Below are 19,266 nucleotides of genomic sequence, written 5' to 3'. Positions count from 1 at the left end.
CCCACGCCCCCACCCCCCCACCCCCTTCCCCTTGGACATATATCTCCCTGGACGTCACTGAATAGTGTTTGGCAAGGGGTTGTATTGTGCTGGAGCTTGTGCTGGGCAGCTTGGAAACTTAATTTTATGCAGTTGCAGATGTGACTTGGGACTGCCAGCTGGAATCAAAGGCCTGGGAAGACTCTCCTAGCCCCACATGACTGTTTTAACCTGTTCTGCAATCCCCCACAAGCACAGGTAGGGTAACAACACTACATAGGCTCTACCCAGAAAGCCTGTGGTATTAACATTGTAAAACTAGTGTTAAAAACATCTCTGATATTATATCTTTTCAGTTTTTCCAGGTGGGTTTTGTTATGGTTGTGCTATAACTAAGCATATCAGTTGAAAGCTTTTATGGTATTCATAAATCCATTAATAGCCATTAGAGATGGATGGTATATTTAGGCAAAGCGGTTCACATTTTAGCCTAGTTTTAAAAGACAATGGTACTAACTGAATATCAAAAATGTTCATAGAATCTGATAGGGGTGAAACTAAAAGGGTTCCCTAAACTAAACAGGAGTGTTGTAGGAGGTACTGTAAACACAAAGGGAAATATATCCTCTCCAGAGTCCCTGACTGTTTTTAAAAAAGTCAGCTATATTGAATTCTGTAACAAGAACAGATTTTCCTACTAAATACTTGCTGAAAAAAATTTTTAGGGCTTTCTTAAGTTAGACAAAACACAGAAAAGTAAAAGATTTTTCAGCTGTGCTGTGCATATACAGCTCCCACCAACAGTGACAGTAACAAGGGCACAAGATCAGTGGGGAAATGAGTCCATTAAAAAGACCAGCCCAAGCTTTTGGTCAGGCGATAGCTGTTGAATCTAGTGGATGTGACTCTTGTTTCTACTCTACCAATAGACAATACTTATTTGTGTCTCAGGGGTCTGCATTATTTTCAAAAAGGCCTCTGCCTTTCGTGTAGCTTCCAGATCCTTTGATAAGCTGCTGGCATTTTGATTTCAGTAAAGCCTTGCCTTCGCTGTGCTCTAGCAGTTGCAAGGTAACTATGCATACCTGTCAATGCTTTTAAGAGACATTCCTGAACTCCTAAATCGTTTGCTGCAATGTTTCAAAAAGGACACAAGGGGAAAAAAAAATATTTACTGGTTTTCAGAGCTAGGCTAGTGGGGATGCAGAGCACTGTGCGTCCCTTGCCCAGGCGTGAGCCATGTTTTTAGTGAGGCTGATGGGGCCAGTGGGGTTGCTTTGCATGGACAAACCTCACCCACCCTGGTGCTCTGGGCTCCTTCTGTATTGTTGCACTGGAGGCTGGTCCTCCTCCTCCTCCTGATTAAACTCAAACCAGATGGTACCTCCCAAAGCGAACAAATGCTTCTTCCTTTATTTAGCACAAGGGTAATCCATACAAAATGTTAAAAATGCAAAGTATAAAAAGTGGTGTGATAAATGCAGTTCCATGGCAAAGCAGTCACATGACTATGAGAAGGCCTGTTAGATACATCTTGATAAACAACCAGGCAGCTTTAAATATCTTTACCACGAAAAAAGAAATAAAGAACACATTTTCCCTTTGAAGTTTTTTCAAGTGTAGCAATCACAGATTGTACTATTTTTACTAACCTCACTAAGTATTTAACATACCTTTTTTCCACATGTTTTCTCTTTTTTTTTCTCCAAGACAGCTGTCAATAGGCAGCTTTCGGGTACTCCGCAAAAAGAAATGTTGGAGAGGCTTTTGGATATATTCTCCCATTGTCTTCTGCATTGCAGTGCAACATGTGGGTAGGATTTCCTATGCCAAAAGGACTCCTCTGTGCTATTAGTACCAAGAACAACTGATTCCATTGTAGCAATGGAAAATGTAAAATATCAGCTGCAATGGGGCTGATTTTTCAATCTCATACTGGAGGGTAGATGTGAGGAAAAATCATGGCTGCATCGGATTATCTTATGTAGCATTAGATGGCAGAAACTGCAGTGCTTTATAAATCCGAAGTACCCAAAACAAGGGTTTTCTAGTGGCAAAACCAGTTTCTTCCAAATCAGACTTGTTCCCTTGGCAGCTGGTGGCTGTCACCCCATGGATGGAGTCTGCCATTTGTACAGCCCGTTCAGCCAAGAGCTGAGAAAGAACATCACGGATTTTGTTTCATCTCCAGATGTTCTGTGTGACAAGCCCTTGCCATAGCTCAAATGAAGCCCTTTGAGGCCAAAGCATGACAATCTAACAGAACACTGCCAAATGTATGAAAATGTTCAATGTATTTTACACAAATCTGAACATCTGTGGTGCTCAAGGAAGATTTCATGGAGCTCTGTAAATATTGTTACATGTAATTAGCTTCACAGAATGGGTACATTATTACCCCCAGTTTATGGCTAGGGAGATTGGCACAGAAAAGATAACTAATTAGCCCTTGGGAAACAAAAATATTTTATGTCCCAGAGGGAAGCAGAACCCAAGCAAGTCAAGCAGTAAACCTGTCCATCTCTTTTTTTCCGTAACACCATTTTGTGGAACTACTGTTTCTAATTTGGAGGAGATGGCAAACAACAGTTCATGGTTACAAAGTAGTGTTGTGCTTTATAGCAATAAAATGGGAAGGGAAACACATTTCTTCTCAGATCTCCTTCTCATAGGTATCTAACAGCAACTGCCAATTCCAAGAACACAAGGTATAAATTCATGTAATTCATTATTTGGGCTTCAAAAGAGACAAGGCTTTTAAAGGCTGTGTGCTTCTTTTTAAAAGGGTATTTCTCTCTTTTGCCTTCTAGTTTCTCATTCTGTATGATACACTTAAAATATATTTTTAGCTTTTCTCCACAACCACTGTAATTAGAAGCATCCCTGTTGTTGAGAATGAAAGCTGAAATCCCTTTCAGAAAGGAGCTGGGGTTTTCTGGAAAAGGTGATTTCTGTGAGGCTTGCCATAGCCATCTGGCTCAGTGTTATTTTTACTTCCATTGGTTAGCAGTATAAAGTTTTAAAACATCCATACCTCTTCACAAGCAACACGGAAGGAGAAAGTGAACAGGACCTTTCTGCTGCTCTCAGATCACATAGCTGTAAACAATTCCATCTAGGGTGTTTGATACAGGTCTCTGGGTTGTCGTCTGCTGACTGACCAGGTTGAAGACATCTCCCACGTACATGGCAGTCCCTCCTGGCTCTGGCAGATGCTGCAATGCTCAGGGGGAAGTGACGGCTAGAATAAAAGTTCCCCTCTAATATGGCTTGGAGACAACATTCAGGAGTTCCATGGCTGCCCAGTACCACCATATCAATGTAGTTTACATAACTTTAGTGAAAAAACTGGTGCTGCTCCAAGAAACATTTAGTTGAGCCTTATCACACCTGTGCAACCCTCACTGTTACCTGGAGATGCATGGAGGCAACCAGATCCTGAGCAGTGCTGGTTAATACAAGAGTAGCAAGAGCCCTGCCAAGCATTTATGAAAGGGAGTCCCAGGCTCAGGGGAATGCAGCTTGGCTTCCAGATCCTATCCTGAGCTCTGAGGCTGTTAAAAAGAAACAGATTTTGAAAAAGTGTCATGATAGTAAAAAGGCTTTCAAATTTGTTTTGAAGATTTTGACACCTGAAACAGTGTAAAACACGTATGAACAGATGTCTCGGTCTTCCTGCATGGGAAGGAGCAGACCCATGGATGTATCGAGGTGGTTTATCAGTTGACGATGAAAGATGTGGAGTATCTGTGTGCTTCACACCGCCATGTTCGGTTTTACCCTTGTTGCAAGGATGAAAAGCCGTAGTGCAAAGCAGTGGGGATTTCTGTCTGAATCCAGATACATCTCCACACGTGTGGTGGGGGAATGGGCAGTGGGGGTGGGAGGTCCCATGGGTGGGGCCAGGAGGATCACGGAAGTGGTGCACGGGGTCCAGGGCCCCAGTGACACTTCATAATTGCCACAACAGGCCAACAGCCCCCCAGTGCCTTCTAAGTCACACCACTGGCAAACAGCACCGTCTCAAGCTGGCTGAGCGAAGAAGGTGCTTACAAACCCAGAACGGCTTTCTGGAGCCAGTGGTCAAAGAGCGTGGGGCAAAAAAAGATCCCTCCTGAAGGGCTGAGCCCTGTTTTGGATGTGGGTTAGTGTATGCCCTTCTCACAGCGTCAGGGGTCTGAGCAAATGGTCTGAGCACAGGTAAGTTGTACAAAAAATGCCTGGCAGCAGGCAAGCATGGCTGCTATTGTAAAGTTTGGGCAGGTAATGCAAGAGCGGATACTAGATTCACAATCCATTTGAAGGGACACTACCCAATTTCTATATACTACTGTATTATCAAAAATTGCAAACTAAATCAACTACAACTTACACCAATTCTTTAGGGAGACTTTTGTGGGAAGGAAGTGTTTGTAATTCCAAAACCCAACAGAATCAGAGGAAATAACACCTAACTATTGGAGATAATATGTTATACCGAGATTGTGTTTCTATGGAAGGGAAAGAGGCAGAGCTTCTTGAAAATGCCTGCAGTCCCACTGGGAAAAGACAGTGCTTGCAGAGTGACTTTCCAGCTCTGGCAGGAAAAGATGCTTGCTGTGGGATCTCTGTGGCTATATGATTTTGCATGCAGACTACAGTTCTGCCTTCCCCATCTTTAGGATACCAGCCAGCTGCTAATCTCAGGAAATGAAGGCAGCAAGCTGGGGGGAACTCCTGGTTTTGTTTGTGGTGTTTTTTGGAACAAAAGTAGAGACACTGCTGGTTTTTGCCTGCTCTGGGCACATTCCCAGTGGCTTGCACAGCATCGCATGGCAGCACCATGGAAACTGCAGAAACAGGCAGAAGGGAAACTGCAGTAATGTACATTCTGGGCTGTAGCAGTGCAAACACTGGTTTCACTGCACCGAGTGCTGCGGTTGCAAATTCAGCAGTGCTTGTGCATCACAGAAATGCAAGATAGAGGAAACCAACTGGTTAGTGGTATCCTGCTTCTTGTGAGGCTCCTTCTGACCGGCCAGTGTCTCACGTATACAGTGGCAGGAAAATCATTGCCAAGCACACTGTGAATCCCACTAGAGCTACTACTGTGTAAACTAAATGATAAACTGAATTAGAGATACTCCAAATACTTCATTTCATGTTAATAAAGACTGAATGCTCCTTCAGGTGCAGCAGTTTTTGAAACATATTGGACATTATAAACCCTGAATTCGGGGCTTTACACAGAGCATTTTGGAAGGCTAAACCCTGGCAATGCTGTTTGAACAGCCCCCCTAAGCCAGAAACCCAAATGATGCTTTCACGATCAGCTGAGATGTGGGAACATAGACTCATAGAATCGTTTGGGTTGGAAAAGAGCTTTAAGATAATCGATTTCAACTGTTAACCTAGCACTGCAAAGTCCACCACTAAGCCATGTCTCTAAGTGCCACATCTACGTCTTTTACATACCTCCAGGGATGGTGACTACATCCCGGCTGTGTGACAAAGCTGCTGTGGCTCCTGGTCCCCCCTTAGGTCAGCACTACCTCAACAGAGATTATCATACAAATGTTCACATTCAAGAGGCTCCCCCAGCGCCCCGCAGACCCAAACCACTATAGATACAGTGGTGTGACTACGTTAACGATCTTGGCACTGTTTTCCATTGCATAATAACAAGAAAATGCTCAAAACCTGACAAGTGAGAAGCACAGGCTGTTCCTGCTCTAAGGCTGTGAGCACCAGATGTCACTGCTGTCCAAGGAAAACGCAGTGCCTCAAGGGCCCCAGCAACTGCCGGAGAAAAAGTAATTTTTGTTTTTGTATTTGAGAAAAAGTAGGTTTTGGTGGTGGCAGAGAAATAGAAGAAGACAACCATGTAATAAATACAGGTATAAGTATAAACATATATAATACAAATTTTATGTGGACAGCATCTTTTATTCAGAAGGAAAACAGATAATTTGTATGATAAATTGCAGTCTATTCCTAAGGATCTAATGGATAGATTCCTAATGATCTAAGGATCATCTTCTTTAGCATGCAGTGATAGAGCCCTCATCTCGTTTCAGCTGAAGACTCCCATCTTGAAAAGGGCTTCTGTACTGAAACTACTCGATGTTTTTTCCCTAATTAACAGCAATTTTACATAACTGATATAACACAATTTAAGACAAGTGGGGCACAAATAATTAGGAAACACCAATATGTAAGTACAGGGCATACTAAAATAGAAAGAAGCCTATGGGAAACATGCATACCCCTCCAAAACCTCAAATTTCCTTGTTAACTCATCTTTCTTACGCTTTTTAACCTTTTCTCCCTATTTCTTTCCCTCTACACCCTAAATACCTTTATCTCCTCTACTCTTCCAATTTAAATGTGTTCTGAAATAATGGCAGATGTTGTGAGTTCAAAAAATGAGAGCAATAAGTAAGAAATACAAATTTATACCCAGAGCCAATGGCCAATGAATCCTTGTATTTCTTCATGTCTGGATTTCATCATTTGCTGATTTGTAATGTAGAAGAGCAGTGTGAATGAAAAACAAAGTTCTGGCAATGGGTTTTTCTTTCTTTTTTTTTTCTGTCTTGTAACAAATGACGGCTTCTGTCAAAATAACTCCCCATAAAACCTTACATAGCTCCCTTGTGAGTTCTTCCTATGCCAATTAAGTTCAAATGAAGTGTAGTGGCTTTTTATTTACTTTTTTATTTATTAATTGTGTCCAGACAGCTTCTGGCTACCATTAGAAATTTTCAAATAAAACAGACAGTTTATTAATCTGTGTCAGCTCTGCTCAGAGTCCCCTCCAGGATAAACTAGATGTGTTCACCACCATGTCCTAGACAAGGGCCTGAGCAAACATGAGACATGCATCCTGGCCAAAAAATCAACAAAATGGGATACAGGCAGACCAATGGCAGAAATGAAAATCACAGGTAGACAGACGTCCTCCTGGTGGGTAGGTAGGAGGCAGTTACATGCTGAAATACCTCTGCTAAAAGTAACAGGTAAAAGAATATCCCTGCTGACCTCCTGCAAAGAAAGAGGGGGTCGGGAGGTAGTTTGGTATCTGCCATGCCTTCTCCCAGCAGTGGGCTCAAGGCTGAGTTCTGCAATCACCCTCTAACAGGAGGACTTTCCACTGAAACAGGTGGGTGATTATGCACCCGCAGAGGTTCTTTGCAGGGGTGAAGCTCAAAGGATAACACTGTTGATTTTGCAGTTGCAAGGGAAGAATACAGATTCAAGGCCCTGAGTGAGCTGCTCTTGACCCTGCTTGGAGTAGAGGGGCTGAACTAGAGACATCTAAAGGTCTCTATGCTATGATCCATAAAATCTTTTCCATTCCTAATTCCTAGTCTCATGAAATATGCTACAGAGAAAAGACAGAGAACTTGTCATTCTGGTTTACACCTTTGCAGAGAAGAAAAAACAGTGAATTCAAAGACATGGTAGTAGGATCAAAGCACTCTAAGAAAAGAATGTGACCTCATGGTGGCCTACTGAATTTGCTCTAGCTTAGTTTAGAAGCTTCATCTATTTTCACCCAGTTACTTCAAGTGCAAAATTATCCTGTTAGGAATGGGTGTCAGCAGGTTAAAGAGCTGCAGACTGATAAATGCAGTTCTCCTGAGTCAAGCCTGAGAGGCACTTACATGCCACATGGGCTGCCAACAGGACAATCTATCAACTCTGTAGGTGTCCAGACCATAACTGAGGTAAGCTGGCAGATGACAGGTAATTATTTATAAACTGTGAATAACAACATGTGTGACCACACAGCTAATATCAGACGATGTGTTTTCCTTTCTGATGTAAAAAAATTGATTTAAAGGTGAGCGGAGGTAAACCGGAGAGTTTCTGGTTGTTGGCATTTTTTAGGGTTTAACAACCCTGTACATAATTACTGAGAGCAAAGATCATATAGTTAACATGAATTTAGTTTAAAATAATGTTTTTGATAACTGGTTGTGCTATATCAATTCAGGGGCCACATTCAGGGACCATTTCCCTGAGTAAGACAAATGCCTCATGAACAACCTGAAACAGAACATTTTGCTGAATTCTCCTTCTGACATCATTACTACAGAGTAAGGGCATGCTGCTTTCTTCTAACTCAGTGATAGCAAAGTCTACTGTTTTGATGTCAATCCTCGTGCTCTTGGTATGTTTGGTACCGTCCCAACATTCGCTTTTCTGTCCTGTATTTTCCCTCTTCTCAGCTTATTTTCTTTTATCTGGTCATGTTTATGTCTTTTCCATAAACTTCATGTGCTTTCCTCATTTTTCTCCTCTACTTAGACATAAGCTCTCCTTCACCAGGGCCAGTTTGGTAGATACCTGAGACTTGTGGAATCACTCATTAATATTACTCCACAGACTTTTCTTGAACAACTGTTTCCAACAGCACATCAGCACATCATGACTGCCAAAGAAGGCACTCAAAGGGAAACAAACTGCCACTCAACATGCCCAGCATGACACCAAACACATGTGATGTCATTCCACAACCACAGGACTTACTGTTACTCTGTTTTAATTTTCCCCAGCCACTGGTACTGGACAGGCAGCCTCACAAAAAACAGTTAGTTAATGGGAGCTATACAAGCCAGAGAGCCTGAGCTAATAGCTTTAGAAAGTTGTGATTTAATTTCACCCTGGCCAGCCTGAAAGTCATGTCAAATGACCTGACATTACACAGACAAACAGAAGACATAAAAGCGTGATTTTGTAAGAGGAATTGAGCTTTTATAATAAACTTAAGGACCAAAAGGTGAACCGCAAAGGTTACAGAGAGCATGTGGAAAGACACTGCCTACTTCTTTTTCAGGATAAAAGGGAAAATATTTGCCTTCTTTCCTCTAGCTGGGAGCATGGCAGAGCTCTCTCTTATTAGGTAGGAAAATCATATGACAAATCAAAATCTGGGAGCTTGGTTTTGTCTATAAAGTGGCAATCCAGATGAACAGTCTCTTTCTAGCCCTTAACAAGCAGTCACTTGAGCACTATCATGGACTATACACGGCAGAGTATTTAACCTATGCCTTTTCAACAACACACAGCACAGCAGCTAGGACAGGAAGATCTAGGTCAAGTAGAGTGAGACAGACGTGGTTCTGTAATGGCTGCTTGTCTGAAAGAAGAAATGAACAGTTAGCTATGCTAACTTTCCCAAGAAAAAAAGGACACTGTCATCAGTATTATCTGCTTGAGCTAAAATTCAGAGGAAATGAAATTGCAGTCTCAGCACATTCTTCTCTGTGGCTTTCCGTTATGGATTGGTGCTAGAGAGCCCAATGAGCTCCAAAAAGAGTAGGCACAAGCACATACCTGTACCACCTTTCCACTGACTTCCTAGCAGAAGACATCTCCTTCCGGATGCATCCCTGTCTCTTTTTTTCTCTACCCCTCAGGTCAGACCTCTATCTTTGCCTTGCTTATTTGGATCTATTTTAAACAACACATAGAAGGTTTCTTCTGGGGTGTTTGGTCAAGAAAGGAAGTCCAAATAAGATTATCTAATGAAAATATGACAGGAAGTGTTTACCTCCCAGCAACCCCTTATTAATAAAATTCTAGTCCTCCCTAAAAGACACAAAATCTTTATTTGTTATACATGCTGTGCCATAAGGCTTCCTCTACTTCTAGTCATACAGATTCAACTTGCTGCCTTGTCTTTCCATGGTGCTTTGTGATGGGTGCTGCAGGGAGAGGTTCAGAGTGTGCACCAGCCCCATACCTCTGCCATGGCCAAACAGGATATTCCCAGTGTTTATGACAGACTAACAGTACAGTGACAATAAGTTTGCACATGTGCTCCAGGCATGCATGTGCACATGTTATGGAAAGGCTCTGAAAATATTCCTGTTAAGTATTTCTTCTATCACTCTGTGTTTTCAGACGCATGCTAACAATTCGAGACATAAAGTATTTACTGCTGTGGACATCATCTCCAATTCTCAGTCAATCCACAAAACCCTCAAAGTTTTCACACCGATACTCTCCCCTGCATATACTTTCTTCAAAATTTGTATTCCATAAATTTTCTATCTTCAAAATTTGAGCCTGGTTGTGACAGGCTTGTGGCATTGTATGATCTCATTTCTGTTATCTGGGTTTGATAAACAGGAAAGCATTTCCTGCAAGAATTGTTGCATGTGCATTTTTTGTAATAGTCTTATGGGAGAATATTCAACAAACTTTACTAAATCCTTTTCTTTGGGCATTCGTGCCAGTGAAATACAATCACTTCAGTGTTTAAGGAGAGATTGAAATGTTGAAGGAAAATAGACAATGGCATAAGCATACATATTTCCTTGCACTTATAGAAGATTCTTGGATTATTTTTTCAGTTCTGATCTTCTGGAGTGTTAAATGGATTCATGAATTTGTATATGCCCACAAAGAGCAAAATCTCATTTTAGTTGCTCACAGAAATGTGATTTATCCTTACAGATTTCATTGGAGCTTCATATTTCAGCTCAGGTTATCAGCACTAGAATCTGTAGGACAGAAATAGGAATGCCATGTTTTTTTTTTTTTAAAGACTGATTGGTTTTCTGCTGAGTTCACTAGATGTGCAAAGAAATATGCCAAACGTCTCTGTATTTTAACCACAAATTTGCATTTTATCATTGCCTCATTCCAATTTGCTTATTTCTTTTTCTTTCTAGAGGCCAAAGGACAGTTTTCTCTTACAAGAAAAACACACTTCTCATCAGAAAACTTTAAAAGCTATCAAAAGAAAGAATTATAATGATAATTAAAAAATACTTACTTTGGTTAGAGAATGTACTATCATCTATGAACAGAATACACATGGAATTATGAACCAAAATAAATAATGAAGAAAAATATATTTTAAAGGGTCACTTGAATTTCTCAGCAATTTTCTATTCAAGTCAACCCATAGAAGACTATTGTAGCGTTGGCAGTTCACAAAATTTAAGCTTTAAAATTTCAAAAGTCGGTGCTCTGCTGTGAAACTTGAAATTGTCTTATTTGCAAGTCTTAGGCTGAAACATCACCATGATGTTGAGAAGTGTCCACTGTACGTGCAAGTGCAAGTTATACAGTTTCTTTGGGGACACAAAACACCCAATCGAGAATAGAAATGGTATCAAAAGTCTCAGTTTCAAACCAAAGTAGCCCAACAGTGAACATTTAGAAATTCCTAAATGGAGAACGTTTAGTATTGTTAACATTGAAAGTAGGAGTGTTAAAACCACTGGGTACAGCACTTGCCATAAACAACATAGAAGACTGTTGCACAAAAGAGTTAAAAAACTTCCCAGGAAAGTTTGCTTCAGAAAAGTGTGTGTGATCTATCTCTTTTCCCTCTGCAAGTCAGAGTGAAGGGAAGAGGGAAGATAGCCCAGGGCTATTGCTATTCCTTAGTATAAAGACACCCATCACTCCTACCTGTAGAAGGTCATTACTTGAGCATGACAAGAGCTAATGCACCTATACATTGGATGTCCTGTTATTAATGGCCCTGCTAATAGCTGGTGACAGTGAGAGAGTGAATTTCCACAGTTCACAGCCCTTTGTAAGACTTCTTCTGGAACATTTCTCTCCACTATCATCACCCAGACTCCCCCTCTGACCTCTTTATCAGTCAGTGAGTGGTACCAGAGGCTTAAGACACACAATTGTGGCAGTGGGCCATGTGTGCTCTGCAGGGTGGCACAATGCAGAGGAAAAAATTAGAAAAAAACCATTGCTTTAAGAAACGCAAGTCTGTGTTAATATTTCATGAGGTAATGATGTCATTTAGTTTCACCTTCTCCTTTTGCACTTACTAACTTCACATGAATTTTCATATTTCATCCTCAAGTGAATCTTCATATTTACAGCTATGCAACATGATCTGCAACTCACCATGGGCAGTGAACATGCTGCCGTTGACTTCAGTGGGCTTTGGATTGAGTTCGTATCTACCTTAGAGCCCTGGCTCCCTTGGCCTTAGCCATGAAACCACAGTCTGAACCTGACTTACCTATATAGACATGGAATTTAAAAGTAACATTAAATGAAAATGCTGTTGTTTGCTTCTACTTCTGCCTCCCTTTTAAGAGCAAGAGAAGTAGGTGCTCATTGCAGTACACCTGCAATTAAAGGTAAAATCAATAGCTACAGGTTACAATATATTTTAAGCACGCTTTGTGCTTGGCAAACCTTAGAAAATGGAAGCTTTTCACTCCTATCTTTTTACTCTACAGATGAAGTGGTTGAGCAAATCTCTGTTGTTTGGTACAGATAACGTTACACAGAAGTTGCTGAAGAACAGTACTGGCTCTTGGACTGCATTTGGTGTCTGCAGGAGCACCTGGAGTCTTCCAGGACCTCCAAAGTCTTGCACTTGGCCTTTCACAGACATGTATCTAAACAAGGGGATGCTGCTGTTGGCTGTAACAGGAAGGGTGGCTGTAACAACGCACTGCTCCATGTGAGACAGCAAAGGCATCAAATCTCACTATTCCATATCTTGAAATTGCCAAAGCCTCTTTGAGATGCTTCTTTCACCGTTTACACTATTAAAGGTTACGGTACTTCCCCAGAAAGCTGAAGTGGTAAGGTGAGCAAAACTGTCCAAATGTCTTTCTCTAACAAGGGACAACAGGACAACCATGTAAGTACTTGACTGTCAACTTATAGTAACTCTGGCTTTGAGTTTGCATTTTGAGCTGTTCAAAAAGGTTTAAAATACTCCTTTTTTTTTTTTTTTCCCCAGGACCATCCAGGATTTTATATTGCATAGCAATTTCCATAATTAAAAGATCAATGAAGCTGTTTTCAAGTCTGCTTTACAGTAGAAGTAATTTCAGTCTTTCTGTTACTCATTTTGGTGTTTTTCAGCCTACTAGAAGAGCACTCAAACGAATCACTTAGGGTATGTTCAATTTTTTAAGTAAGTTCTTAAAGGAATCCTTCAGTTGGTTTGTTTCCTTAACACAAAATATGTATATAATCCTTACTCAAACTCAGAAAAGCTGTTCAATTAGCATAATGCAAAGGACTACCCTGCTTTGTGCAATAATGCTGAGGGCTGGTCAAGCAGAAAGAATTTATATAGTTTTTCCCCTCTTTGTTTTGCTTTGCTTATTAATACCAGAGGTACCTTTCCGCTTTATTGGGAGGCTTGGGGAATTCACGAGGTACCATTTTCTTAGTTTTCTTTCCCAGAAGTCCCAGCTCTAAGAGCCAGCTCAATATATGATGCACTCTGATTAAAGGCACACAGGACCTAGAAATTGTTTTGGAAGCACTAAGGATAATACTGCCTGGCTCCCCAGTAACATGTTGTATTGTTGAAGATGATTCTGATATTTCAGCATTTGGATGATTCCTTGACTCTGTCTTGGCATTTATTTCTGGCCACCTACTTTAATGAAATATGTAGGATCTTAATTTTCCCAGAGACTGCTATTCCTCTACCAAATTGATCAATGGATTCAAAGGAGAAAGGGGCAACAGGAGTGGTGAGACACAACTAGACATATGCAGATCATGATACATGTGTCATTTCTGTATTCAATCAGAGAGAAAATCAGCTATCAAGTTACATTTTAAAAGTGGATGGATTTCTGCATGTTTTGCGTGGGTAGCATACAGTTCCTTGGGCTGGGTTGGCAGGGAGAAGCCGAAGGTAAATGGTGGATTTGAAGCCCACCTTCTCAGCAGCTTCATGGAGAGATATGGCCAGCTGCTCTGAGCCCCTGTAGTCCTTTACCCGGGACAAGACCTTTCCAGGTGCTGCACATGCTGGCCCCATGCCAGCAAAGCACTTCAGCACATGCTTAACTTTCAACACATCAATTACTCATGGAGAAGTCAAGCCTGGAGAAGCTGCTGCTGCAGAGATAGCAATGAAAAGGAAATGGGGAGGTGGTGACCTTATTGCCTCTCCTTCCCAATGGCCCTGTCTGCAGGCATCATTCAGGGCCTGGGGTAAAATGACGGCAGAGGCTAATAGGTCACTGACCTGCTACTCTGTCGTTGGCCTAGCCCCAACCTTAGCAAAAGAGAGGGGAAGGGAGAGGGGAAGATCTGTGCAGTTTGTCAGATGTTATCACACTTGATAAGACAAAGCTTCTCTTTCAGGAATTTTTATTTCCTAGTTTGCTATGAAAAAAGATGGCAACTCGGAGATCTGTGGTGGCGAAGAGGAAACTCACAATCTTTTGTTCTTGCTCTGCCACTCACATCTGTGACAGGTTTCCTTTCTCCCTTAAGCTATTCTAATTTCTGGCTCTACATGTGTCAAAATAAGTTTCCAAAGCAAAACACAAATGCATGGGGTAATTAGAGCTGTCATTTTGATGTCGGGGGAAAGCACTCCCCTTCCCAAGAAGAATACACGTCCTGGTCAACGGCATATTGTAGTGATGATGAAGAATTTGGCATTTGTCTCTTTGGGTCTTTTTGGGGTTTGTTTTTTGTTTTTTTTTCACTTAATGGATGATAAGGAAAAAGAGAACTGCCTCATGCTCCTGCTGTATGAGCTTTCCTCTGCTTCAAAAACTCTTGGAAAGTGCTGCTGAGAAGTAGATAACTATGCATAACCACTAAAACACACAAAAGTGACCCTAGATTCACCTCTTCAGAAATGTAGACATCTAGCTGAATTTGAAGAAAATAAAAAATATATATATATTCAAAAGTAGCATTCAGAAAAATTGAAACAGGAAATCTAAAGATGAGATCCATTCCTTCAGGTGTCCAGCAACATGAAAAAATTTTCTAAATGTTTGGAAGAGTATCTTTAAAATGTCCTGTGATAGACAGGTGCACAGCCCAGATCCTTACTCCTCCAGAGAGACTCTCAGGGACATATCTGGAGCTCCCTTCACAAGACTGACACAGTAATGACATTTTCACCAGGAGTCTACTCTCGACTGTTCTCATAGTTTGTTCTTAATGCGAGCATTTTTTAGTAATGGCAACATATATGGAGATAATTATTTCAAAGGCTCCTTCTTTTCTTTGTGGGAGCTTAAGTGCACACAAAAAGAAATTCTTTTCCAAGCAAACTGCCCTGCTTTAATTTCATACTCCTGTGCCATACATGAGTCCTCAACCTCTGTAAAATTACGGCTTGCTCCCGAATCTTCTTTAGGGCACCTGCAGCATCTCAGTCACAGGAAATTTCAATCAGAATGGAGCCAAAGCTATGTTTTAGATGTGGGAAGAGTGGAAAAGGTTGGAAAAGCATCTAAAATGCATACTGCAGGGTGGGAAGAATAATGGGCTTTCTAATCAAGATGCAGGGCACTTGCACTCAGGTTTGCTCTCTTACTGCTGTCTGAGTAACTGCTGGTGAGTCGTTTACTTTCATGCCACTGGGTCCCTAGCTCTGCAGAGGGAATCGCTATGATTCCTTTTTACCATCTTTTGTGCATATTTTGCAACGTGGTGGTGTGCAGGGAGGTACTACTCTGCAGCACTGAGCACAGAGAGGGGGCTTTCTGAGGTCCAGGTCAGTGAGGGGTTTTGCTGCTGACATCAGGTTAAGGACTCCTGCCTGTCCCATCTGTTTGCCTCGGCCTGTGTACTGCAGTGCACTGCCCTGTCAGTTGTTCCACTCTGAATTTTTCTGGGAGATGCTGAAAGCAGATCAGGAAACTTATCTAGTTAAAATAAGTCTCCCTTCACCAAGATAATTTCTCATTCAGGTCAACGTACTGATAAGTACAGTGTGGCCCCATCAACAGATCCTAGCACAAGCAAGTGGGTTGTGAGACATAGCACAGGGGTAGGAAAAAAGGCTGGGATTTCTTAAATTAGCTTAGCCAGCATTTCATTTCACTGCATCCTGAGCAAAACTTTTTAGGCCGGAGAAGCATCACGGACAGTTATATGAGTCTCTGCTGCAACTCGATTATGAAACTTTGCCCTTCTACAGGATTTCTATTCAAGTACCACAGCAGCTCTCTGCAAACATTAAGTGCTGTGTCCCTACAACACACCTGGCAGGCAGATACAGTATCCTCTTATCAGATGGGCAAAATGAGCTGTACAGTGATCACAAGCCAGCGTAAAAGGCAGCAAGAAGCAGAAAATCTTAATTGCAGGACTGATGTTTTAACTACTAGGCTTCTGCTGGAAGCCAGTGGCCACTGATAGAAACTGCCAATACAAAGATGCTTCAAGCAGCAATAAAAATGGGGTGAGGAGTAACAATGATATGACTTGCAGATGGCTTTCATTAAATGAAGTTTTTATTGGATTAAAGGCACAATTTAAAGCCTACAGTAGAACTGCTTGAAATTCTTTAATCTAATCTTGAAGAGGCTTTTTGACCAAATCAAACATTTTGCTGGGAATTTTTCAACTCCACTGAAATTTCCTGAGGGATTCTTGTTTTGAAACAAAAAAGAAAAAAAAGTCCTTTCAAAACAGTCATGCTTGTTAGTTTTATCATTGAAGATGAGATGTATTTTATAGAAAATATATGTTTATAGATATGTATATAAATATTATAGAAAATACTTTTTTATATATGTGTGTGTGTATATATATAAAATGTATGTTTATACTTCTAAGAATAAAATACTTATAAGAATTTTTGCCAGCTCTTTCCAGCAGAAGCTTTCTCAAGGATTATCATAGTTGAGTGATGGGGCTACAAATACTGTAAAAAATGAAATGGTTTTCTATTTTATAGTAGTAACAAGAAAATACTTATTCCAGTGATGAAACTAGTGGTGATTAACCTTTCCTGAAAGAAAGCTTCTTTCATGTTATGTTTGGTGTTTATCTTCAACCTTTAAAAAGATAACTCTGCTTTCATAGTAAAAATGATTTTTTTGTGGCATTGTTTTGGCTCAGGAGTTTTAGGAGCAGGGGTTTAATAGTCAAAAGATAATTGCATTAAGCCATATATTATGATTTTTACATATAGACATATCCTAACAAAAACCCCATCAAGGCACAAATTGCTTTGATTTGCAATGCATAATCCAAATAAAATTGTATAAATGTTTACAACTCTATTTCCTGCTACATTTTCAGGTGTTAACATAAGCTTTCTGAAGCTTTCCTTTTTTGGGACAAATCCACATAGGTAATCTCATGGATAGACACTGAAGATAATGAGTGAACAAGGTAAGAAGAAGTTTGCCTTCTTTGAATGGTCAAAAGAAGTAAAAGAATTGCCTTAGTAGGTTTTTGATCCTGTCTGTGATTGCTCAAAAACCAAACCAACTGAAATTTTAGCTGCACTTTCCTTCTAATTTTCAATGGTTCAAAATTAGCTGTGGACCTCAGGCTCCAGTATAGAGACCAGAAACCCACCTAGGCTGACTCCTCAAAGGCCAGAGAAATTCCTTTTGATTACCGTTCATAAAAAGAAAAAAAAAAGTTTAGAAGCATGGAAAATAATATTCATATTTTTGCAAATAATGAGAAGAAGTGGTGAGGGAGGTTAAAGGAAGCGATGGAGCTTGCAATTCTAAACCAAAGGAACAAAAAACAAAGCCAACAACCCCCAAAAAGATTCAGAAGTCCCATCAGACCAAAACCAAATGTTTTCAAAATCTGTGAAAACCTTCTGGTGCGAAACAATTTCAAGTTTCAATGAGAGTGTGGTTAGCAGTAAACTATAAATCACTGCACATAGAGGTTTCTAACTGGCAAGTGGCAAACACATGAAGGCTGTTTCTCCATACTTTTGGCTTATTTGAATATAATTTTTTTGAAGTTCACAAGGAAACAAGATTTATATAATATCACTGTATTTCTCAGCCCTTTCAATCTCTCTGATCCCTGCTGGCTAGCTCCAGTCCAAGCTGACAGAGTGCTAGAGGCTTGGAGAGACTGTGGTCCCAAATGCCCTGCGAATGTCACTACCCAGGTACTGGAGAGAGGCTCAAGTGGAGGCACCGAAGAGCTGCGGCAGGAGACCAGCTGCATCACCAGACACAGAGACACCAAAGAGGTGAAACCCATGCTGCATGTACCGACAACAGGGAAGGCTGTGGCTGGAGCTCACAGCTCACCAGCCATGGGGTGTTCCAGCTTCAGAACTGAGGCCAAAGGCAGTCTGCTGCTTGTTGAACAGTTTCAGTATCGTGTCATTGGTGATATTTGGGGAAAGAACATATGCTCACTCTCGGCTCTCCTCTTACTTGTTTTTTTTTTCACTTTGCTCTCCTTTGGCTTCATCTTGAGAGAAAAGTTAAAGAACAGGAGCTGAGAAAATGCCCCTGTGTATGCAAGGACAAGGGCAGCCAGATGGTTTTGTAACAGCTGCTGTATTGCTTTCTCCTTCACCTTCCAGAAATTCTTCATTACACAAGTGTTTCCACCCACAAGGTAACAAATTAAACATATTCTCAGTGTCTGTGGTAGTCACTGCTCCAATGGGATTGTGTAAGCCCCTAGTGAGGCTGAACACCTCTCCAGGATTCACTGTTTCCTTCTGGGGGCCAGAAGGCTCCTGGCAAAATGTTCTTCATAATCTTCCACTCTCTTAATGTCCTGTGATAACATTTTAGTCACAGGCAGGAAAAGACCTGTCTTCCAGCAGAGGATCCATACCTGATAGCAGGAATGGAGAAAGGTGAATGCATGAATCTGCATTAGACAAGCATCTGAGCCTCCGAGGGCTCTTTCCTAAGGGCGCATGGAAGTCAGAGTTCTCCCGTAATACCTGGTGAATCAATTTTCAGACACAACCTGTACATCTATGTCACCGACACTTCAGTTTAAAGCTGTTTCTGTTACCATCTGCTGTACAGTGCAGACAAGACAGCATCCAGCCTTGGCCAGCCATCTGAGTGTTTAACATCTTCTTTAACAGTTTTTGAACATTTTATACTGGTTCAGGTTCAGCCTAAAGCTAGTGATATGCTTCCTAACTCCTGACTCCAGCCAGTCAGGAGTCAGGAACCCCCTTACACCTCACCACCCCATGCTATGGGTGCTACTATATGGTCAGCTGTGACTGTGAAGTACTCTTTGTCACAGGGAGGCATGGCAAAGCCCAGAGGTCTGAACCTTGATTCAACCCATAGTGATCCTCAGAGGTTGTTCAGAAAGGAGCTTTATCGTTTGGGAGTAGGAATTAGCTGCAGAGAGAAAAAGGATGACTGTGCATACTGATGCAGAATTAAACACAGGCAAAGAGACAAGCAAGAGAGAAGGGATATTCCCTAGGAGCATTTGACTGGAGCTCTGCTTTGGGGACAGAAATGAAATTAGCTAGCTGAGAGTGATGTTGGAGAATGAATGTGATTCATATTTTATTAATAAAGGAGGTCTCCCCACAAAGGAAATTCCCATTTTGGCCTTAGT

The 19,266-nt window shown here is 41.1% G+C and overlaps 1 long non-coding RNA gene across 1 annotated transcript; it reads left to right on the top strand.

The window, feature by feature from the left end:
* The first annotated feature begins 35 nt into the window (after positions 1-35).
* Positions 36-19,138, top strand: LOC130151677 (uncharacterized). The gene is made up of 4 exons (XR_008822670.1): positions 36-237; positions 12,192-12,862; positions 16,984-17,076; positions 17,825-19,138. It is a non-coding gene; the product is annotated as an uncharacterized LOC130151677 (long non-coding RNA).
* Positions 19,139-19,266: the final 128 nt, after the last annotated feature.

Source organism: Falco biarmicus, chromosome 6 (genome assembly GCF_023638135.1).
Source record: "Falco biarmicus isolate bFalBia1 chromosome 6, bFalBia1.pri, whole genome shotgun sequence".
In the NCBI taxonomy this organism is placed as follows: Eukaryota; Metazoa; Chordata; class Aves; order Falconiformes; family Falconidae; genus Falco; species Falco biarmicus.
Note: the sequence above shows the minus strand (reverse complement) of the source record. Positions and strands in the feature narration are given on the sequence as shown.